The sequence below is a fragment of the Hydra vulgaris genome, chromosome 11 (genome assembly GCF_038396675.1).
Source record: "Hydra vulgaris chromosome 11, alternate assembly HydraT2T_AEP".
Classification (NCBI taxonomy): Eukaryota; Metazoa; Cnidaria; class Hydrozoa; order Anthoathecata; family Hydridae; genus Hydra; species Hydra vulgaris.
In genome coordinates, this window is record NC_088930.1 from 46,442,330 (window position 1) to 46,467,500 (window position 25,171).

General features: G+C 30.8%; 1 pseudogene; it reads right to left on the reverse strand.

The window, feature by feature from the left end:
* Positions 1–16,075: 16,075 nt before the first annotated feature.
* On the reverse strand, positions 16,076–16,244 carry LOC136087663 (U2 spliceosomal RNA; annotated as a pseudogene).
* Between the last annotated feature and the right edge of the window lie 8,927 nt (positions 16,245–25,171).

A 25,171-nucleotide genomic window follows, 5' to 3' on the forward strand; every position in this document is an offset into this window, starting at 1 on the left:
AATGCTATAAGTATTTTAGCAATAAAACCACGCAAATTAAAACAAAAAACCAAGATAAAAATTAACATCAAGAAATTAACATCAAGAAAATCCATTTTTTGAAAAGTATTCCGTTAAAGTTGTAATAAAATAGTAATATATTAACCAGTTAATATATAGGCTAACCAGTCAGACTGAATTTTTATCCCAAGTTTTGTGTGGCCATGGCTACATTTGCAGTAATTTTTATCAAATTTTGTACTTATATTGGCGTACTATTAAGTCAAAATTATCATGAAATAAATTATGCTCTTTTGACATAAACTTTTTTAGATGACACAATAATTTTACATTTCCATGTTCTTCATTTAGAATAAAAAAATGTCAAATGATGACTGCATCAAATTAATCGCTATGAAGTTGAAGGAAACAAGATAATATATTTAACAATCTAGAACATTTACCACTTACTCGGATTATAAATTAAAAGCTCTAACTCCTTCAGTAATCAATAAATTTTATTGTTGAAGCAAAAAAGTGCATGCCTAATACGATAAAAAAGAATCAATGTAAAAATTACAAATGCAAGTGCATATTATCTTTAATTAAAGCTCCTTGGAATAAAACTGGAATTCCAATAGTTTCTGACTATACCCTTAGAAAGCATCTAAGTAGCATTAAAAAAGAATACTACAGTTTAAAGAAGCATGAAAGAGAGGGTCAGCTTCAGATTTAAAAAAACAAAATTATTTTATACAGAAGACAAGTAAAGTGTTCTGGATTGGTACACCAAATCCTAGACGTACCAAAATGAACGACAAGAACAGATTAAATAAAAACAAAGCCGAAGGTTTGAAATTTTTAGATGATTAAGAAAGCGATAGAAAGTTTATTTTCGAGAATATAGTCAAATATCTAGAGAGAGTATTAGAAAGAAAAAATGCAAAAAAAAGCACAACGCTGTAGGAGTAACAAAAAATTTCAATAAGGAACCAATTTTAGATGAAAGTGATACAGAAATGTTGAATGATATAAACTTTGAACCTGGAGATTGGAGAAGGAAAAAAGAAATAGAAAAAGCAATTACGTGCACAATTCCTAAAGATATTTACAGTGGTAGTGTTGCTCTTGCAGAATCAATTAATGATATATCTCCTGCAGTTCCCGAGAAAGTTGTCACTTCTGTTGTTCATAAATCTTGTGTGTATGTAAGTAAACTTTATTGCAGCATTTCAGCAGCCTCATCATATATGAAAAAGGTAAACTTAATAATAAGTAAACAAGCCAGAAATGACATTAAAGCTGCTTTAAAAGCCTCTAAATATCCACTTATCATTCATTTTAATGGTAAAACCTTATTTGAATTAAAAAAAAGCAAGTGATTCAAAAATGACAGATTAGCGAGGTTTATCTTCTTGGAGTACCTTACCTAGCCTCATCCTCAGGGGAAGATCTGTATAAAGGCGTGATGAATCTTCTTATAGAATATGAAACCGAAAGAAACGTTGGAGGGTTATGCTTGGTACAACTTCCAGTAATACTGGATTTGAAAAAGGTTCCCTGTTTAGAATAGCAAACAATCTAGGTATCTATCCATTATTTCTTGCTTGTAGACACCACATATCAGAGCTAAAGATTGTTCACTTTTGTAATGTTGTGACACAACAAAAGACATCTGGACGAGAGAATGTTTTATTTAAAAAACTGAAAGACATATTTGAAAGTCCTGATTTTCATTATGATGCGAATGATGTATCACGATTTCATTGGGATAAAACAAAAGGAACTGTTATCAAATGTGCTGCAGTTGAGTAACTTCATTTTAAAAAAAAGTATATTAAAAGTACAAATATATTTAGAAGCGATAAAAAAAGAACTAGCATAGCTGGTTGTTACTTATTTGTCTTTTGAAGGTGTAAAAATTAGGAAACCAGGAGCTGTCCAAACATGCAAGGTTCTTTGGAAAAGACATATATTATCTAAAAATACAAATGCTTTTTAATCCGATTAAATTTGTTCAAGAAGATAAACTACTTTTAGAAGAAATAAATATCATGGCGGAATTCATAGCATGTTTTTATGCAAAATGGTATTTGCAATCTAACAAAGCTATCAAAACGGCATATCTTGATATTTTATCAACACATAAAATGCATCTATACAAAGATGTTTGTGCCAAACCAGAGGTGATTGAAGCAGTATTGAAATCCTTTTACAAACATTCCTGGTATCTTGATTCTACAATTGTACCTCTTTCTTTGTTGGATAAAGACGTTTCTAATGAAGAAAAAAGTGAGATTGCTTCTGCTATGCTTCAATATGACATGCCAAACTCTGATTATTTTAAAATGAACAACAAATTGCTCATTGAAGGGAAAAACAAGATTAGGATTGAAAAGAGAGTATATAATGATCCCCAAGTTTATCTTTACCGGTTGATCAGCTCTCCTTCTTGATTTTTAATAGAATTGGGTTGGATAAACAAAGGATTAGAGACTGGTTTACCCTCCCACCTCAGTATTTGTGAACACGATCAAGTTTTATAATCTTCAAAGATTTTGCTAAATCTCTAGTTGTCGTAAATGATCCTACTGAAAGAGCATTATGAATGATGCAACAGTTTGTGTACAGATACAATAAAGAAGAGGAAATTTAGAACAGACTGCTAACTGTTGATAAAGCTAGATTTGCTACAAAAAGCCCAGAAAAAAAGTCTTCAAATTTGTCTGAAAAGAAGACGATTGACTCACTTTCTACAATGGCAAAAATGATTGAAAAATGAAAATAATTTATACAACAAACTTTAACATTATTTTAAATAATTATTATTTGATTAAAGATAAATCGTCATTCATAAAATTTTTTTAATTTGATATTTAATTATACTTATAATTCGCGGCAAAATAATTCATTTTTTTGCGATATTTAACACTGTTTAACACAATAAAACAGCAAAAGTATTCATATTCTGCCTTAACTACCCTTTTTATTTATAAATACAAATCAATACCGGTATTATATAAAAAAAATCAGTTAAAATTTTTTATATTATCAGCTCCCCCTAGCCTATAGAACATAGACGTTTTTGGCGTTTTTGACCATTTTTTTAATTAACTGATCTCTGGGGGAGGCACAAGAGTGGTCCGATCGGGTTAATTTTTTTCCGAAGTTAGTTTTATCATCAATGTCCCACATTTCAAGAGGTAGTTTTTTGAAATTCAAAAATATCCTCACAAGCAAGTATCCTAATAAATATATATCGTTGTTCTTGCCTCATTGTTTTTGACTAACTTTCAAAATTTTCAGTGACCAAGTTATATATGCACACATGCATATATATACACACATACATACATACATGCATACATACATACATACATACATGTATATCTATATACCCAGAAAAAAAAGTTCTATAGAATTTCCATAAACTTTTGAAACATATTGTCTATAAAAATTCTATAGAATTCTATAAAATTTCTATAGAATGTCTTTCAATTTCTATAGAAATTGCTATAAAACTTTATTTTCTATAAAATAAAATGTAGGAAAAAAAGTTCTATTGGTATTTTTATAAAAATTAACAGAAATTCTAAAGAAATTTTATAGAATTCTATAGAATTTCTATAGACCATATGTTCCAAAAGTTTATATTATATATATATATATATATATATATATATATATATATATACACATACATATATATATATATATATATATATATATATATATATATATATATATATATATATTTATATATATATATACACATACATATATTTATATATATATATATATATATATATATATATATATATATATATATATATATAATCAGGCCCAGCGCTAGCCATATCAAAGGTGGTCGAAAAATAAATTTTGGCGCCTTAACAAGATAAATTTTAAATTTTGTAATGTATTTTAATAAAGGTTAAAAATAAGTCTGTGTGCAAAAGGAAAAGAGAGACGAGTCATGAAATGTCACTTTACGGCAGAAGCAATACAAAATTGATGCAGTTGCAACTTTTTTGAAAAGTACGATTTTAAACCTTGTATAATAAATTGAGTATATTAATATTAATAAAAATAAAGTTAATAATAATAATAACAATGGTATATTTAAATATGTCTATACTTATCTACATACGCACATACATAAATATACATACCCATTCATACACATATTAACACACAACAAACATACATACACATATACACACATTTGCACACATACATATACCCACACACGCATACATTTACCCACACAGGCATACGCACATACACATTCAATCATTGTACAAGGACGACATAAAAGCTGTACATAAATGTAAAGATTCTAAAAAAAAAAAAAAAAAAAAAATTATAAAATAAATAAAATATACAAGAGAGAGTATTTTTAATAAGACAATTAACAGTGATATATTGCTTTTATTGATGTTATTATTCTAGTAGCTATCCAAATAGTGTTTTTTTAATTTATTGAGAAAATTATATCGAGAAATTGAGTTTTCAGTTTTAAAAGAATGAGGGAGATTGTTCCAAGCATTGGTGCACTGATGTTTAATTGATTCGCTGCCAAATTTTACTGTTCTAGTATGTTCTACAAAGATATTGTTGCATGAAGAGGATCTTAGGAAGTGAGAATGTTTGTTACATATTTGAAGGAAAAAGTTCTTGAAGGAAATTGGAAGTTTATCATGAAGATAATCCCATACAAATAAACAATTTAAATAAGTAATATTGTCGTTAAGCCGAAGAATTTTAGACAATTTATACAGTAGAGAAACATTGTCAAATAGGAAATTTTGAAAGTGAATAATTTTAAGGGCTTTGTTTTGAAGTGAAACTAGCTGGTTTAACGGACCTTTTTTTTTACCCCAAATCTGACACGCATACCTAAGGTGCGATCCAAATATGGCATGATAAATACTCATCAGTGTTTCAAAATTTACGAAATGTCTGATCTTGGCTAACATTCCAACTGATCGGCTTAGCTTAGTCTGTAAGTAAGTTTGATGGTACTTAAAAGAAAGACTCTAATCCAGCCAAACTCCAAGGTACTTCACAGTTTTTGACGAAGCTAATATTTTTCCATTAATGTTAAAAGTGCATTGTTCCTTGTTTTTTTGGGTTTTGGTTTTAAAGATAACTATTTTAGTTTTTGTAGCGTTTAGTGAAATTTTATTTGCTCTGAGCCAATTAATAACAGAAAATATGGCCTCATTAGTTTTTAACTGCATTTTTTCAAGCGAATCTTCAACAATTAACAGGTTAGTGTCATCGGCGAAATGGTATGTTAAAACATTATTAATGCAGGCGTTTAGTTCGTTGATGTATACAAGGAAAAGCAGAGGCCCCAATATTGACCCTTGTGGGACTCCCGAAATTATAGTTTTGGTTATTGAGGATGTTTCCTTAACTGTAACGTATTGAAGTCTGTTATTTAAGTAGGATTTAAACCATTTAAGTGGAATTCCACGTACACCATAGTATTGTAATTTAGCAAGAAGAACATCATGATTTACTGTGTTGAATGCCTTTTGCAAGTCAAGGAAAACACCACAAACAAACTTATTTTTATCAAGGGCGTTTCTTAAAGTTTCTGTAAAATCAATTAGCGCATGTGTAGTAGAATGATTACGTCTAAATTCGTATTGTAATTTATGAAAGCAATTAAAGGTATCAAAAAAGCTGTACAGTCTCTTGTACATAGTTTTTTCAAATATTTTTCCGATGTTGGATAACAAAGAAATAGGTCTGTAATTAGATGGTTCAAGCTTTGACCCATTTTTGTGAATTGGAATAATGTTAGCAATCTTAAAAACGTCAGGAAAAATTCCTTTTTTAAATGAGTTATTAACCATTTTAGAGATTGGTTCAGATATAATTTTTGAAGATAGTTTAAGAATTGAAGTGGGAACACTTTTAATACTTTTCCTATCATTCATCACGGAAATAATTGCTTCAATTTCTTCTTTTGTAACAGGTGAAAGGAAAAATGAGTTAAAATTTGGGATTTTAAGAAAATCGTTAAATTTATTAATTGAAGGTTCAATTTTTTCAGAAATATTCACTGATATATTTAAAAAATAATCATTAAATGAATTAGCAATAGTTTTTTTTATCGATAATTAAGTTGTTGTTGATCATAAGATTAATAGACTGTTTTTTTGTGAAACTGTTGTTAATATTAATTATTTCTCTAATTCCTTTCCATGTATTTTTCATATTGTGTAAATTGTTTTGAAAGAAATTTGAATAAAAGTTTTTTTTACTTATTTTTAATAAATTACTAATTTTATTTCTGTATGCTTTAAATAAATAAAATGTTCTTTCCTTTATTATAGTTGACGAATGATTGAGAAATTTTCTGTACAGTTCATCTTTTATTTTAATTGACTTCAAAATGCCTTGAGTTATCCACGGCTTACTTTTAGATTTAATTTGTCTTTTTGTAAGAGGTTTTAATGGCGCATGTATATTAAAAATATTTTCAAAATTTTGCATGAATAATTTAACAGATTGATTTGGGTCGTCTTCTTCTTTTATTAATTGGGACCAAGGAATACTCTTAACATCATCTAGAAAAGCATCATTGTTGAACCTTCGAAAACACCTTCTGTATATCTTTTCTGTTGTATATTTGGAGTGAAAACTTGGGATTTGAACAAATTGTGCTAAATGATCTGAAATTATTAGGTTACCTGATATAATGTTGTTAGAGTGAAAATTAATGAAAATATTATCAATTAGAGTTTTTGAATTTACATTGACTCTCGTTGGCAATGAAATGTAGGGATAAAAAGCATTTGAACACATATTATGAATGAAAAATGATATTTCATGATTTTAATAAAAATTTTCTTCTTAATTTATTGGAAAAACTTACAAAAGAAAATAAAAATGTTATGCTTATGGGTGACTTCAACATTAATCTTTTCCATCATTAACGTATACTTTATATGCCTTTGTTTGCCGTTTTTTAAATACAAAAATTATTAAATATTTCCAAAATTCAATACAGAAAAAGTTTAACTTTTCATTAATTTAGAAGTTTAAAAATCAGACTTGCTGTTTTCGTCGCAAGAAATCTTTTTTATATTATGCTTTTATTATATTTGATAATAACGAGAAAAAAGAAAACATTGCACTGCAAGTTGCGATGCATTTATTGAGTTAGATAGTTTAAGATAGTTTCAATAGCATTTCTTGTTGTGCTAGGTTTTAATATAAGATATGAACACATACAACACAACTAAATGCAATAATATTTTTCTTATTTTTAGTCGAATTAGTTCAAAAAGTTATCACATGTAAAAAAAAATTATGTTCCGAGATAAGAGTAATATCCCGCGAAATCCCGCTGCCACTTTTATCCCCGCAATCCCGGGAAAAACGGGATCCCGGGATCCTGTTTGAGAAACCCTATTGTATATAAAGATATGCCTCTTCATAAAAAAAATTAGCGAAAAGAAAAGCCCAAATATAACATAACGTTTATATCTCGATTTGAAGATATTTAAAAGAACTTTTTCGTATTGGCGTCTTTTATTTCCACAAAAGCAAATTAATAAGACCAGTATTTTTTTATAAAAAAAGAAAAAAGTGCCAGAACTTACCTTTGAGAAATAAAGAATAATGTCAAAAATTAAAAAGTTTTTTTGCTCATGTCTTGATAAATAATTAGTTTTCAAAAGTTTCATTAATATGAACTTTATTTTTTAAGATTATTCAAGATTTGAACACAACTTGTATTGGCACTTAGAGATCCCTTTGAACACTATACAAAAATACATGACAATATCAGCAATGTAGAAAAAAAATTCAAAAAAATGAATAATTAAAAAAAATGATTTTTTCTGTTTTTGCTAATACACTCTAAAAAGGAAATAGTAGAAATAACCTCAAGGGTATATCTAATTCCTACCTTTAAGGTTTTATCACATATCCTGTCCCTTGAGGTAGAAAAATATACCTGTTAAGGTAGATCATTATACCCTTAAGGTAGCAAATTACACCACATATGACCATTTTTGGTATAATTTTTACCAAAAAGTATTAAAAATTTACTTCACAAAAAATAACTGTAAAAATGATCCAGCTATTTCTCTGCCTTTCTAGAATTCTATTTCCCTGCCTATTTCTATGTCTTTTATATAGAACCAAAAAAATTAATTGAGAAAAGGTTGCTACTCACAATCTGACGAAGATGTTAAATTAGCTCAATGGACTTTTATCTTAGACTTTTATCTTAATTTTAGCCAAAAAAACTAAAAATATACTTTTAAGGTGCTGTTATTTCCCACCATCTGGTGAAATAAATAGTTACAAGTCCTTTTTAATTACTGATATTATAAAAAAAATGTGCAATAGAAAAGAAATTAAATTACATAATTGGTGACATAAATTTAGACGCATTAAAATATTACGCAAATTCCAAAATTAATAGTTTTTATAATGATTTATTTGAAAACGGTGCAATTCCGCTAATTAATAAACCAACAAGAGTAACTTTAAAGTCAGTATCCTTAATAATATTATGACAACAGACACTTTTAATAAATCTCTTAAAAAAGGGTTAATTAAAAATGATGTTTCAAATCATTTTCCTATTTTCTTTTCAATAAATACTGATATTGAACAATTACAAATAAAAAAACAAGTTATTCCAAAACGCTGTTTCAGTGAAGTAAATATTGCATCATTTAATGAACAACTATCATTACTGCATTGAAAACATATAAATTTTTCGTCGGAAGCAAATGTGGTTTATAAGGCATTCTTTAGAACATTCTATGAAGTTTATGATGCAAACTTGCCTCAATACAAAGTTTACTTAAACAAAAAAAGCTTAGTCACCATGAATTACCAAAGAACTCAGAAAATCTTCCAAAGTTAAACAAAAGCTGAATAAAAAGTATTTGAAGTCAAAAACAGATAAAAATAAGGAAATTTATAAAAATTATGTAAAGCTTTTAGAAAGGTCAAAAAAAAAAACTTAAAAAAAAAAATACTATTCAAAATTATTAGTCAAGTTTAAGAATAATGCTAAACGCACATGTCAAATTTTAAATGAAATTACTGACAATCAAAAAATGAAAATACGCAAAATTTATCAAAAACGATAATGATTTTTTTTATAATCCTCAAGAGATAGCATATCAAATAAATAACTTTTTTGAAACTATTGGTCCAAATTTGGCAAAAAATATTCCAATTATAACTAATACAATAAATGAATTGAATCTTCCGATAATTTCTATACTTTAATAACTTTGAACTTTCCATTAAAGAGTTTGAACGTGCTTACAAAATGCTAAAAATCAATAAAGATCAAATAAATGGTAACATTATAATTAGTTCTTACGAGTTCATAAAAACTATACTCTTACAGGTCTTTAGTTGTTGAATAAAACAAGGTATATTTCCTGATCAACTAAAGACAGCCAAAGTTACACCAATATTTAAAGGAGGGGGGGGGGGGGGAATTATCAAATATAACTAATATCATCCAATTTCTGTACTTTCTGGTTTTTCGAAGATTTTTGAAAGGATCATATACAATAAAATTTATGATCATCTTTCTAAAAATAAAATACTAAATACAACCCAATATGGGTTTAAACAAAAAAATTCCACTGAACACGCAGTGCACTAAAAAAATTCCACTGAACACGCACTGAACACGCTTCATCTGACTAGAAATATTGCAGATTCGTTTGAAAAATCACAATTTACTCTTGCAGTGTTCATTGATCGTTGTTACGTATTAATTAAAAATTAACGCTCAAATTTAACGCGTCACAAACGGAAAAAAAACACATCTAAACTTTTTATAGTATTTGTGTTAATAAGGTATCCGTTTTTTTAAAGTTGAAAGTAGTGATTTGAAAGTTTTTTAATTTATAATGGCTAAGAGTTATGCTGGTGCCCTTTCATCATCTAACTTAACTTCTGGTTTGAAGACTAAACTTGGCATTTTTAACTCTAAGCAGGTGGATGGAAACAGTTATGTGCTATGATGCAGATATGGAGATCTTAATATCACTGTTAACGTTTTTTTGGCGGCTTTATCTGAGACAGATTTACTTGCGAATGTATGGGGTTTTACCAGACACTATGTCCATAAGTATTTTGAGTTTGCTATTCATAATTGCTCATTAATTCCATTGTTTTTAAAAACTGAGATTGTGGTAAAACGTTGTGTGTTGAAAACTGAACAAAAATATTTTAAAAAGATCCATGTTTTGGTTCAAAAAATACCCATTGGTTTTCTTTGAAATAGATGTAAGGAAGCCATCAACAAACCTGGCAGCCATTTAGCTCTAGGGCGTGGACCATTTGTATCTTTCTACTGTCAAAGCGTTAAAGTTCACGGAGAGGAAATTTTTACAGGTAATGTTGTCATTGTCATCAAAAATTGGGCAAATCCGTGCATCAACCCAATACCACGCTTCGAAAATGTTGATGGTCTCACGCTGAGATACAAGCACAATGGTCAACCTGAAAATAAAACAAGGGCTTCAGAAAAACCTATTGTTGCTGAAGTAATTCCAAATAAAAAATCGGAGGTTTCGAAAAGTGAAACGGAAGAGATTTTACCCGTTAATGTATCACATGAGCAACCAAAGCAAAAGAACCCGGAGGTATTGAAATTAAATAAAGAGGAAAGGAAAAGTCTAGGCGAAGAAGTAACTCAGATTGTTTGCGACTTGAGAAAAACGACGAAACCAAAAAGAAAGAGTCGAAACGAACTGGGAGAAGGTGGAACACAATCAAAACAAGGAAATCAATTGGAAGAAATTAACGACGTTGTAATGAAAAGACAATATCAGTTAGGAGAACAAAACGAGGAGCTAAATTTCGATTACGAAGAGTACGACATTTTAAAATGTGCGGAAACGAAATCGTAAGGGTTTTTCTTTTTTATATTCATAATTTTTTCTCTTTCTAAAAATTTTCTTTCTTTTTTATCTGTTCTCAAATCTGCTAAATTTTTCGATTCTTTGACGCTCTTTTCTTTTAATGCGTGCTCTATTTGTAAAAAGGCGCGTAAGCTGTTTTAATTCGTTTTGTTGTAGAACGCGCTCATTGTGTAAAATGTTACGCTTTTGTGAGCCCAGCTGTTTGTATTACAATATTTTATTAGAAAACTCGTGCTTTAAGGTTAAGGTTTATATGTTAGTGCTATTATGTCAGGTTGTAAAATTATTATATTTATGTTTAAGGCACACGAGTTTTTAATTTAGGAAAGCTAATTCTCTCGATCATTACTATTAATATTTTAACGTGCAACATAAACGATCCAAACGACCAAAACAAACGCAACAACTTTTTTGAGTTTCTTAAAAAATCCTCCTTTGATTTTATCCTCCTTCAGGAAACTAAATCCTGGCGAGTCTATTTGGAACTCTGGCCCGAGTCATAACTATTGTGGGGTGGCGGTTCTCTCTAAATCCAACGTTTCTTTAAACGAACTAAAAAGGGACAATAACTGGAGAACAGTAAACGTCATAATAAAAAATGATGAACACGAAATGCAGGTGCTGAATATTTAGGCTCCTAATAGACCGAGAGAAAGGCGCCTTTTCTTCGGCGGTCTTGGAGACATCTTGCAGGACATAGGACTACCCGTCCTGTTGGCCGGAGATTTCAACATGGTCGAAGGCCTACCTCTTGACACAGAAGGCACAAACAACTCTAATTATCACACCTACGGCATTGCTGAACTCGGGGTCTTCCAAGGTAAGTATAACCTAGTAGATGTTTCTCGTTACAAGTTTCCCAAAAAAAGAGAATTCACATGGCGCAATCAGACGATTAAGTGTAGACTCGACAGAATCTACTGTCCTGATAAAGTCGCCTAAAAAACAACATACACTAAAATTCTCACCAACCTTTTTTCCGATCACGAGTTTGTGTCAACAACTGTCAATTTTAGTAAAACTAGGAGAGGACCAGGATACTGGAAATTAAATTGTTCCCTATTGGAAATAGAGGTGCAGAGAAAAAAAATTGAACTCTTAATTCAAGATTGGCAAACTAAAAAACGGTCCTATAAGTCAATTTTAAAATGGTGGGATGATTGCAAACTTTTTGTTAGGGTTTAATTACAACATATATCGATACATAAAAGTGTGAAAAACAAAAAACAAATCAAAAGGTTTGAAAACGAAATCCAACGGGAGCGACAAAACGCTAACCCGAATTTAGATAGCATCAAAGAAAAACGCGATGCTCTTTTCTTGCTACAGATTCCCGGAGCGTTTATTTGCACGAAACAAAAACTAATTGAAGAAGGAGAAAAACCTTCAAGATTTTTGTATAATTTGGAAAAAACTCAACAGCGGAACAAGTCAGTTACCGAAATTCACAAGAATGACGGCACATTGACGAGTGAACCTGGTGAAATACTCAACTCCCTGGTTTATTATAAAAACATTTACAACAAAACCAATTTATGCAAAGACAGCCAAAACTATGTCTTGTCACACATCACTAAACGTTTAAGTGATGATGGAAACCAAATTTTAAACACCCGCCTAATCGGCACGGAACTAAAAGTATCCCTTTTTAAATTTGAAAACGGAAAATCTCCGGGCTATGACGGACTTGCAGCTGAATTTTACAAAACTTTTTGGGATACTTTCAAAAAAGATTTTGAATAACTTACTTTTGAAATTTTTCTAGAGAAACGAACGAGCCACTCTATAAAAAAATCAGTAATTTCACGAATTCCAAAACATGGAGAACTTACTGAATGCAAAAATTGGAGACCCATATCCTTTAATTGGCGCTGATCACAAAATAATCACAAAAGCGCTGGCCCTAAGACTTGCAAAAGTAATGGGGAAAATTATAGAACCAAATCAAACTTGTGGAATCCCAGGTAGAACAATATTCTCAAATTTACATTAAGTCCGTGATCTCATAGATTACACAGAATTTAAAAATCTACCTAGTTTCATTTTATCTATAGACCAAGAAAAGGTGTTTGACAAGTTCGATTGTGCGCTTCTACTGCAAATTCTCCGAAAATTCAATATCGGAGAAAATATTGTATCTTTTGTTAACACTCTGTATTCAGAAGTTTTGAAGTCTGTTCAGAACTGCGGTTTTTTATTGGTCTTCTTTCCTACGAAAAAAGAAGTCAGACAAGGTGACCCTCTCTCTCTTCTGCTGTACGTTTTTGCTGCCGAAGCTCTTGCTTTGGTGGTCAGAGAGGATAGCAGAATAGAGGATTTCCCACTACCAGGAACACCGAAATCCCTTAAAATGCAGCAGTAAAATCTAAAATCTGTCCGCCTTTTTTTTTGAAAAAGTAAAACTATTCATAAAAAGCAAGTGGCTCAGTGATCAATGCCTCAAAAACCAAGGGTCTTGCTCTTAGGCTTTTGATCCAAAAATGTACTTAAAATTGAGAAACTTGGTATGGAACAATAACACCGGTTTTAAAATATTGGGTGTTACTTTTTATACCAGACTGAGTAATACTACCAATTTCAACTGGCTAGTAACTCTAAACAAAGTAGAGAAAAAACTCAAGATTCTGGGACTACGGACTTTGTCACTTAGGGCAAAGACTATATTGATAAATACGTTAGCAATGTCAAAAGTGTGGTTTCATGCAAACATTCTGCCCATTCCCAAATGGATATAAAGCGTCTGCACAGAGCCATTTTTGAAAATCTGTGGCAAAAGACCAACTTAAATCCGGTCAAGAGAGAGACACTTATTTACCGTCAAAAGCAGGGTTCTCGGAATTGTATCACCAAAGTAGCAAAGTCTTGCACTTCGCCTCGAAACAATCTTTTAACTGAAAGAATGCGAAGAAGATATAGTTCACGATTATTACTACTTTTCAAAGTATTAATTGGCGAGTTCACTTATAATATTTACGAACAAAAACCAAAGCTGGAACTTTTTAAAGCAAAACAATTTTCCAAAACACTTGGACAACAAAACGTCTCAGTACTACAAAACAACAACCGAATTATTAGGCAAAATGGGTCCCTGTTTAACATCCCCCTAAATTCAAAAAATTTTTTTTATTTAGAAGTGGCAATAAACAAAAAAGACAGTTGTGCCAGCAGAACTTTTCTGGATTAGTTCAACAAAAACAACAATGTTGTGTTCCCAAATTTGGGTAAAAAACTTTACTTCCCACGCATGCAGACCAACACAAAATATCCTCTTTCGTTTTCAACACAACAGTCTACCTTCTGCGGCCTTGCTAGCCAAAAGCACAAGGCAACATATCGTTAGAAATAACAAATTCAAAACTTGTGGTAAAATTGAGGACAACCTACAGATTTTTGCCTACTGTCCTCCTTCTGTTGAAATATGGGAGTATTTTAAACATGTATATAACTCTTTGACATCCCAAAACAATTTTTCTCCAATAAATTTGATTTTCTCGATTGAAACAGCGAGTCTATCGGAGGAAAACCCTACCTTGCAGCTGCTGTTGACAGTCACTCAACCCATTATGAGTGAAATATGGAGCATCAGATGCCAGTATATGTTTAAGAATTCGAAAATTGACCCGATGGCGGTGATCATGAAAATTACCAGACACCAAATAGAGCTACCATTTGTTTCGTGTTTCCATTCTAAATTCCATATCTCATTGCTTTCTTCGGTACTATGCGTTTCTTGCAAGCATATCACGTCATAGTCCGAATTTTTAAGGAATCGAAATATTTTGTTACGTTTAATCTCGGTTTGGAGACCATTCACGCTCAGCGTTAGAATTTTTACTTCCATTTTTTATGAAAAAGTTTTATTGAAGTCGAATTAAAAAAATGAAAATCTTTTGAGAATATAAAATTAAAAACTTAGGTTGGGTTTCAATAAACAAATTTCGTAAAAAGTAAATAATAAAATATTTATCAATTTTCACCGCGGCCCGAGTCGGTCTTTTCTTTTTCCGTGTGCCGTTCTCCGTTCCGCTCTCGCTTCTCTCTTTGCTTTTCATTGGTTTTTTCTTTTTTTGTTTAATTCTTGGCATGCTCCGCCGTCATTGCAAGTTTCGTCTTCTTCGTTGGTCACATCTTCATCGCTTTGTGCTTCGTCGGTCATGACTTGGTCAATTTGGCTTTGTTGATAATCGATAGTTAAAATTTCAGTGGACTTCTTTTCGGTTGGTGAATTCGGTGGGTTAGGAGATACGGTAGAGGTAGCTATCGGATGGGGGTGTTTCAGACGATGGTGGTGCTGTTACGAATTTTGGTGGTAGTGCTTCGGCGATGTGATTGGCCGGAATTGTGGCTATTGCATGGGTTGGTTGATCGTTGCCGTTCGAGGTTTTTGACTTTTCTATTGTGGCTGTTGGAAATTGCCCAGTCTGGTTGTTGTGTTGAATTCTCACGTTGTAACCATTTACATTCAGATGTGTGGGAATGGGTTCCAGCATGTCTTCCATCACCGCCACAAGGATTCCCGAGTAGTAGAGTAATCCACTTACGAGGGTTTTCCTCATGAAAGGCTTTGTATACACATGCCTGCCAAAGCCCACTCGCTCAAAAATTTCCCCGGCGATTAAGTTTTTATCCTCAATCGGAAGGCCAAACGCAGAAACATGGATTCTGGAGGTTGGCGCTCTTTCAGGGTTTGATTTATTACAGGTCTGATGCAGACGATTAATAACAATTCCCCTCTCTGTTAGGAGGTTCCTTATTGGCTCTGTCCTCATCACAATCTTTAAAACATATTACTATGAGTTACTTGCAAACCTTCAAGATCGGCTACCATTTTTTCTTTTTCTAGCGCAATCAGAATTTCGTTTATTGTTTTTTTTTTTGTAGTCTGCATAATAAGGTTTTGGGTAACATTTTTTTTCTCCTTAGAATCATTCTTTCTCATACCTTCAGTAAAAGACTTAGCTGCACTAGCGTAACTTTTATTTAAGGTTGCTCCGTTAGGGTCGGTAGATGTTGAAATTTGGGCAGGGCTTCCGCCTGCGTTGTTTTTAGATGGTGCTCTTCGTCTGCATCGCTGTGTTCATCATCGGAAGAACTGTATCCCATGTTGACGTCCACAAGCTTTCCTTCCGCGACCGTTTTCATTTTTTCAAGAGATTTCCTTGCAATTTCATCGGTATTTGCAGCCATTGAATAATGCCAATGCAAACAACTCCTTTATAAAAATTTTTTTTGAAAAAAGCTTAAAAATATATATATTTCACTTTTAATATCGCTGTCTCGGCTTAAAATCACGAACATATACTACACTTGATCTTAGCCATTAGGCCGAGAAGCGATGTGCATATTATACTAGTTATATTGAAATTTATTCTCCTCGGGCATTTGCCGTGCAGAATTTTAATAATGAATACAGTAGTTGTATTTACAATTTGGTCTACTGTTCTACTACTAGGTAAAATATAGACATAGTCTCTATAGGCTACATCAAAAAAACGAAGAAGAAAAAAAGAACTAAAACACAAAAATAAACGAAAAAAAAAATTCGAATAATAATCTGGGCATCTCAGTTTAAAAAACGATTGTTATTCATTTTTATATTAATTTTATTTTCGTTGCTCCAGATTTGTGCAAGTTCTAAAAGAAGAAAATCCTTTTCATTTGTTCGCTTCGAAATTTTGAATTTTAGGAACAAAATCTTTTTGATTTTGTTTTGGAATTCCACTAAGAGCGTCACTCTCGTAAACCATAACTTTTCGTGGAATGACCTCATTCTGTTGCAATATAATTTATATAAAAGCTCATTAAATATTATTTTACCAATGTAAAAACTATTTACAAAAGGTGATAAAGCAAAAAGAAAAGATTTAAATGTATTTTTAAGCGGTGGGTGATGTGGATAAATTTTTCGGATGAGAGCAAATGTATATTTTATTAGTGACTGTACTTTCTCGCATTTATATATCGTGTGGGATAGATCTTCTTTTTCATTCTTACATTGGGGGCAGAAATCATTTTTTATGTATCCTCTCTTAAATACTGAGTTGGAAGGTAAAACTAAGTGTATGAGTTTATACCTTCTTTCATCTGCTGTGTTGTTTTTGAGGATTAAGCAGAACAATTGTGACCATTCTTTTGCTGTGGTGTTTTTCAAGCTATTTTTGAAATGATCTTGCCACCTGAAATATTTTTCGGGTAAATTTATTTTTTTGTAGATGATGTATAAAGTTTTTGGATTAAGGTTAATAATACGAAAGGAAGGTCTATTTTTTAGGTGAATAGATGTCAGTGACTTGTTGTAATCGTACATTTGATTTTGAGTATTTATGAGCTGTTTCCATTGAGGCGGTAAGGAGTTTATAATTTTTGTTAGGAGTAGTTGTTTTATACTGATTAGTTGATTTACCAGAAATCCAGGGATAAATACTTTTGCGATATCACCTAGCTTTATTACGTTGTTTTTTGTGGATTCTTGAGTTGGTTTGAGAGTTTTATTTTTGTGGCGTATGTATGGGTTATAGAATATAAGTTTCTTTAGTATTTCTTCGATTGTGAGATTTGTGTGGTTACTTGTTTTTCTGTAGTTTTTTTATAGTTTGGTGATAGTAAGGAGGGAGAGTTTTTAACGATACTGTAGAGTGTGTGGTGATAAAGATAAGGTTTTCCTGGTTGGGGTTTCTGTAATTGTTGAATATGTAGAAAGCTGAATATATCCACGCTCCTTTTTCATTTTTATTAAAATATTTTGAAATCCAACTTAGTTGTATAGATTGAAGTTTTTCCTTAACGTCAATGATATTTAAGCCTCCCTTATCAACAAGGAGTGTAGATATTTGTCTTAGAGTTTTTATGGTGCCATTGTTTCAAAGAAAACTTTCGATTTTTTGTTACAATAGTTTAGTTTTTTGGTCTCCTGGAATAGGAAGCGTAAAGGCAACATGTCATAAGCTGTTTAAGAGTTAATAATAAAAGCTTTTCCTTTTATCGATAAATAAAATCTTTTCCAGCTTTCTATTTTTTTGCTGATTTTAGCGAAACTCTCATCCCATTGGTGGTTGGTATATCGATACAACTTGAGAAAACAATACCTAAACTCCGAAGTGTGGTGTCTTGCCACGAAAAATTTAAGAAGTTTTCTTTTATTATTGATCTGTATTTTCCAAGCCACATACCTTGGGATTTGGCAGTGTTTAATTTAGTACCTGTTGTTAATTTATAAATATTTATAGCATTGTCTAGGGCTTTTATGGAGTTGTCAGATAATAAACAAAATGTGTCATCTGCGTATTGTATTAAGTTTCCTTGTTGTCTAGGGGAATTCTTTTTATTTCGGGATTTATTCTACTATATCCTGCAAAGACTTCAGCTTGAATTATGTATCGTGTCATTGAGAAGGACATCCTAGCCGTATATATTTATTTTATCAGATAGAAAGCAGTTTATTTTAAGATTGGAACTAATGTCATAGTATAGAGTTTTAATAAGATTAAAAAAGTAAACACTAAAACCAAATTTAGATAAACAGTCTGTAGACACGGTTGAAGGCTTTGATTTGGTCCATTAATATAATGAAGGCATCTAAATTGTTTTTAATTGCGATATATATTATATCTCTTGTATATGCCAGGTTTTGGTAAATTGTTCTATGAGGGATACTCGCTGTTTGGTTTTCGTTTATGATGGTTGGGAGAATTTTTGTGAGTCGGTTTGATATTATTTTGGTAAGAATTTTAAAGTCCGTGTTTAAGAGAGATATTGGTCGCCAGTTTGAAATGTCGGTTTTATTTCCTTTTTTAAAAAGGCAAGTTATAATGGCTTGTTTTTGTGTAATAGACATTTTGTTTTTTTTATTATTTTATTTAGAACTTCAACTAAACACCTAAAATGTCAGAATTGGATTTGTAGAATTCGGCGGTTAAGCCATCATTTCCGGATAATTTATTAATTTTCATAGTTTTTATTGCATTTTCGACCTCACAAAGCATAATTGGTTCGTCTAATGAGCGTTGTTGTTGCTTGGTGGTTTTTTTTATGTCTGTGTTATCGAGTAAAAACTTTTGTAGTGTGACGTCATTATTAGTGTTTTTATACAGTTTTTTATGAAATTGTTCAAAACTTTTAGTAATATCTTTGGTGTTTTTGTTTTTGTTTCCGTTTTTGTCTTTTATTAGCGTGATGATTTGTTTAGATGTTTTTGCTTTTTCAAGCTGGAAAAAGAATTTGCTGGATTTTTCACCATCCATTCGCCATTTTACTTTTGCTCTAATTTCTGCACCGTTTATTTTATTTATTTCAAAGCTTTGAAGTTTTACCTTTAGAATTTCGCTAAGGTATTTTATTCTGGGGTTAAAGTGGGACTTTTTAAGAGGACTTTTCAGTTGCTTTTTGATTCTATATTCCTCAACTCGTTTTTTTTTTGCTTTAGATTTACTGAATTTTTGCGAAAAGTTTTTATTTCTTGTTTAAGAAGATCCCAGTCAGAAGTTTTGTTTTCAGAATGATATAATTTTTGGCATCCTGTTTTAATAATTTTTGAAACGTTGTTAGTGTAATTATATTTGCTTAAGTTTTTATTATTTAGAACCCACACTTCTTTTCCAATTTCTATGTTGTTCATCAAAATGGTGGCGCATATAGCATTTTGATGGTCTAAAAAAACATTGGTTCATGTTCGATTGATACGAGTTGGCGCATGTGTTTGCTTATATATAGTCTATCAAGGCGAGAAAAATATACATTGTTTATTGATTTGTAGATATATTTTCGGGCATTTGGGTTAAAAATACGCCAGGTATCTTCAATATTAAGTTTAGTTAATAAAGTTTTTAAATTATATGTTAACAGGCCTTGCTAGCCAAAAGCACAAGGCAACAGATTGTCAAAAATAATAAATGCAAAACTTGCGGTAAAATCGAGGACAACATCCGCATCTTTGCCTACTGTCCTCGTTCTGTTAAAATTTGGGAGTATTTTAAACATATATTTAACTCCTTGACACCCCAAAACAATTTCTCTCCGATAAATTGGATTTTCTCGATTGAAACAGTGAATTTATCGGAGAAAAACCCCACTTCGCAGCTTCAAACCATCATGAGTGCAATATGGAACAGTAGATGTCACCACATGTATAGTAACACAAAAATTGACCAAATGGCAGTGATCAGGGTAACAATCAGGAACATCAGGAATATTATTACTTTAAAATATAATTATCATGTCCGTAGAAACACTTGCAGACATTTTCTGTCAATTTTTGTATTGAAAACGTTTTCTGTCAAATAGAGAACTGGTTGCTAATGCACATAATGGGCATAATGGGAAATCTGAACCTAAACATATGAGCTAAAATAAAACAACGGCTCTTTGTATATTTAGTAAAGATTTCCTTTTCTCTGGAATTTTTTTATGATATACAACAAAGTTTTTGTTAAACTTGATTAGAAAATCACTGCCAGCCCTTATATTATGAAATATTATTTTAACATATAAGTGTTTATCCTTAGTGTTCGTAACGTAAAGTTTGTGTAAAAGTCCTATAATTCTTTATGTGTTTTGATAAAAAAAAAAAAAATATATATTTTTATAATTTTTTCTTTTATTTAAAAAACCTTCTTTAACCTATGTTTAATATTCTCCTCTCATAACTTTATTTAAACTCTCGATTTCTATCCGCACCACGGCTGGAAAATAAAAACAAAAAATTCAAAAAAATATAAAATCAAAAAACACAAAAACAACATAATATATTATATATTTTATAATAAAATAAATAGAAAATAGAAAAAGTATATAAATATGAACATTTGTAAAAACTATATATTGTAAAACGATTTAAAACCTGAGTAAATGTATTTAAAAAAAAAAAGCTGTAAATATTTATTATCTTGTAATAAAAAAAACAAAAAAAAAAAAAAAATAATCCTTCCGTAACAATAAGTATAGTAGCCTTCTAAACACCTACTAAAAATAAAAGAAAATGATAGACCTCATGAATCACTCTATATCCAGAACTACATGCTTGCAATGCACCTAATAAAATTCTCTACGCAAAAACATGATCAGTGGTTGTATCTAAGAAAAAACAACATTCCGAAGTGTCTAAAAATCCCCCCTTTTTACTATCAAGATATAATCCAAACACTAAAGGAAAACGAAAATATCTTTGATATAAACAATAAAACAACTAAGAATATACATACAATCCTAAATATAAGGGAAGGAAATGTTAACTTAACAAGAGCACAAACAGTATGGAATAACAGACTTCAAAAAATACTACCATGGAGCAAAATTTGGGTAAGATGTCTTGCATCGTTTGCAGTAGGAGCCAGCCAGAATACCATATGGAGGATTTTACATGACAGCCTACCAACACATGAAAAAATTCCAATGTGGAAGAGGAATAAAGGTAAAGGAAATGCAATATGTAAATCCTGTAATAATACCGAAACGATGCTACGCCCTTTCCTATATTGCAAAAAAACTAGACCAATATGGAAATTCTTTCAAACAATATATGAAAAACTGTTTTAACAAAAACCCTTCAACACAATTCCCTTTTGGTTTGTGTACTCTTTAATATCTCTTGCTAAGAACAAATTGGATAATATGTCTCTTCCTGGTATTGAGCAGGTTTGTGACGGTTCTATTATTTTATCTAATACTTTTGATAACCTCATTGCCAGGGCCTTTGTTATAATCTTATAATCTGCGCATAGCAGTGAAATAGGTCGCCAGTTTTTAATGCACATTTCATCTCCTTCTTTGGGCAATAAACTTAATAATGCTGTTCTTTGTGACCAAGTTTGTTTTCCTTTTTTACTAAATATATGTCTATTTTCTAAACTTGTGAATTGTTCACCATATATAGACCAAATTTTTTGGTAGAATTTTACAGGTATCCCGTCAATTCCTAGGGTTTTATCTTTATTTAGAGTCATTGCTGCCTCAAAAAGTTCTCTACTTGATAGTTTCTCATTTAGCTTTTTATTTTCTTGTTCTGTCAAAGAAAATGTAATGCTTTTTAAAAGCAAATTTTGTTTATTATTGTCTAGTATTTTTTCTTTTTTATAGAGTTTTATGTAGTATTTTCGAATAAATTTCTGGATGTTTTGAGTGTCACTATATATAGTGTGATCTTCTTTTAATCTACTTATTGTCTTCTTTTTCTTGTTATTTTTTTCCATCTGGTTAAGAACCTTCGAAAGTTTTTTGCCTTCCTCGACAAAAAGTTGTTTCGTTCTCACGAATACTCCTATCTCCTGATTTATTGCATTCAGTTTTATTTTAAGATTTGCTATTTTTTCTTTATTTTGAGGTTTATTTTGTTTTTCTTTATCTAAAGCAATTTTAATTTTTTCTATGTTATTTGTATTTTCATGTTTGATTTGATTTGAACACCTAATGGCTATATTTCTAATTTCATCTTTAACCAACTCCCATCACTGGTTTTCGTTTTCATATTTGTCTATTTCTTCTGTTTTCTTTTTGAATGCTTCTTCAAGATTTTTTTCAAATGTGTCGTCATTTAGAAGTGTTACATTAAGATGCCAGTATCCGGGACCTCTTTCATTTTCTGTTTTCATGATGTATTGACCCAGGAAGGGTTTGTGGTCACTATAAGTTGTTTCTATAATTTGGCATTTAGAACTTGCTCTATGGTTTTGGGATGCATATATCCTACCTATCCTGCTACAGTACGATCGATTTGTCTTTTTAAAGGTAAAAGCTTGCTTCAAAGGGTATGCTCTACAGTAGAGATCTATCAAATCATGTTTGTTTGTGAAACATTTTAGATTTTTTTTTCTTTTTTTTTTTTTTTTATACATGTTTTGTTTTACAAATACAAAGTAATTACAAGTTACCAATCACTGATTGGCAGTAAAGATATACAAATTTAAATCATAAATATAAAGTTCAAAATATACGAGGTAAATAAAAATATAGTTGCTTACAACTCCGAGACATGAATAAAATAAATACCAATTACAACAAGATAATAACGTGTAAGTAAAAATAATCCGAGAAATATATCTCTATATTACTCCAATTAAAATAAAAAATACAATAAATAAAAATAATCTGCTGATTTTTTGGAGGAGAGTTTAGATGTTTCACTATAAGTTAATTTACCACATTTCAAGATAATGTTAGTGTATAAATTCTTTCCTCCAAGAGTATTGCTCTTGTTGAGCAAGTCTCCACCTATTCTATCTAGTTTAGGGTTCTCTACCATGTTAAAGTCCACTGCTAGAAACATGATATCATGTTTTCGAACACGTTTATCTAAAGATTCATAGTATATTTCTTTTTTTTGTGGATCATTTGGTCCATACACATTAATAATTCTAATATCGATATTTTTTAAAAAACCAAGTTTGTTGCAAGAGTTCTACCGTTTTCATCATACGTAGTTTGTGTAAAGTTGGTTTTGTTTTTTGTGAGGATGTCTACACCTCTTTCTTTTGTGGTTCCATTATTCCACAGTGAACTTCCGCCCGTTTTATCGTTCCATTCGTGGGCCTATCTCTATTTTTTATTATTTACACAGTGAGTTTCTTGCAGACAAAAGATGTCACAGTCAACGTTGTTTAAAAGGTCTAATATGTTTTCTCTTTTGCTTCTACTATTGAGCCCATTTACATTATAAGTAAGTACTTTAACAGCGATTTTCATATTATTTTTGTTTTGTTCTGAGTTATATATTTTTATTTCGTTTTTTTGTTTTATATTTTTATTTATTTTTATTAGTTTTTGTTTGGTTCTGGCCCAGTAGGGTCAGGATTTCTATTGAGTCTTAAAGGCTCTGGATTATTTGTTGTTATCATTTTTTTCATTGTTGCTTTTCTTGTAGGTTTTTTTGCTTTAGTGTCATTAAATATTTCTTCTTTTTCTCGTGAGCTTTCTTTCCCTGCGTTGTTTGTTTGATTATCATCTTATTTAGCTTGAGCAGTCTCTGACATTTCAGCTTTACTTTTATTATTTTCTTTGTTATTTTTAAGGTCAGAATCAATATTTTTTTGGTTTTCATCCTAAATCCACCTGTTTGGAACTGTTGTTTCTCTTTCTATTTTACTTTGTGTGGTTAGTTTGGTGACCCCTTTTTTAGCAGTTGGTTCAGGGGTTGATTTTTCATTTGAGTCAACATTGTTGTTTTGATTTTCGGTTGTTGTTGGTGTTGGTACTTTATTGACTTTTTTTTGTTGGCTTGATTTTTCTTTTTGCTCATCCTCCGGCTGACCGGTATATATTGCTCTAACTTTTAAACCTCCTAATGTAATGAATCTCGGTATGGGTATTGATATATTTTCCATTTTTGCTATAAGTGAGCTATAACAGTACAGAGATCCATTTTTAGGGTTTTTTTCATTATTGGGTGAGTTACAAGATATTTACCATAACCCATATCTTTTAGGTCTTTGCCTATTTGTGCTGTTTTTAACCTTAGATATTTCTCTCAGTACACACTAAACCCTCAGTAACTCACTAAATCACTCTATTAAATTTATTTACTCTATCCCTCATTACTCACTAAATTACTCAATACACACAAGGCCAGTAGACCTTTTAAAAACACTCCAAACCTGCAATCCGTGGATAGGGAAGCGTAAGGGCACAAGCGTAAGTGGATAGGGAAGTCTCAAGGGTTCCCCTCATGATCTTAGCCATTGGGCCGAGAAGCGAACAGAAGGCTACTATACTAATTATTGGCTTACGCTATTTTTGAGCATTAAACTTTGTACACCATTGTAGGAAAGGTTGAAATTTTATATACATTTTTGCTTGTAGGTTTATAAAAACTCGTAAAGTATTACTCTTGTATTATTGACCAAAAAAAAATGTAACATAACAAAATCTATATATGAGACGTAGTTAAAAGGCTTCTAAAATATAGGTTTCTTTTAAAAGTTGCATTTAACCAGGAAGTTCACGTCTACTTCCTTACCTTGACGCGAAAATAACCTAACCTAACGAAAAACAAAAAAAAAGTACCTTTAAAAGTTAAAATAACTTACGATTAAGCAATCTAAGATACTTATTATCTTTAAAAGTATAACCTAACGCAAGTAACGTAACGTAAAACATTTAAAAATTAAAACGTTTTTATTCTTAAATGTATTTAATTGAAGTATTTTAATTACATTAACGCAATTAAAATCCTTTTTTTTTTTTAAGTGTAACGAATTATGACGCAACATAACATTAAAAAGACCTATGTTTAAAACATATTTTAGTTACGTCTCAAATCTAGATTTACCCAGACGGCA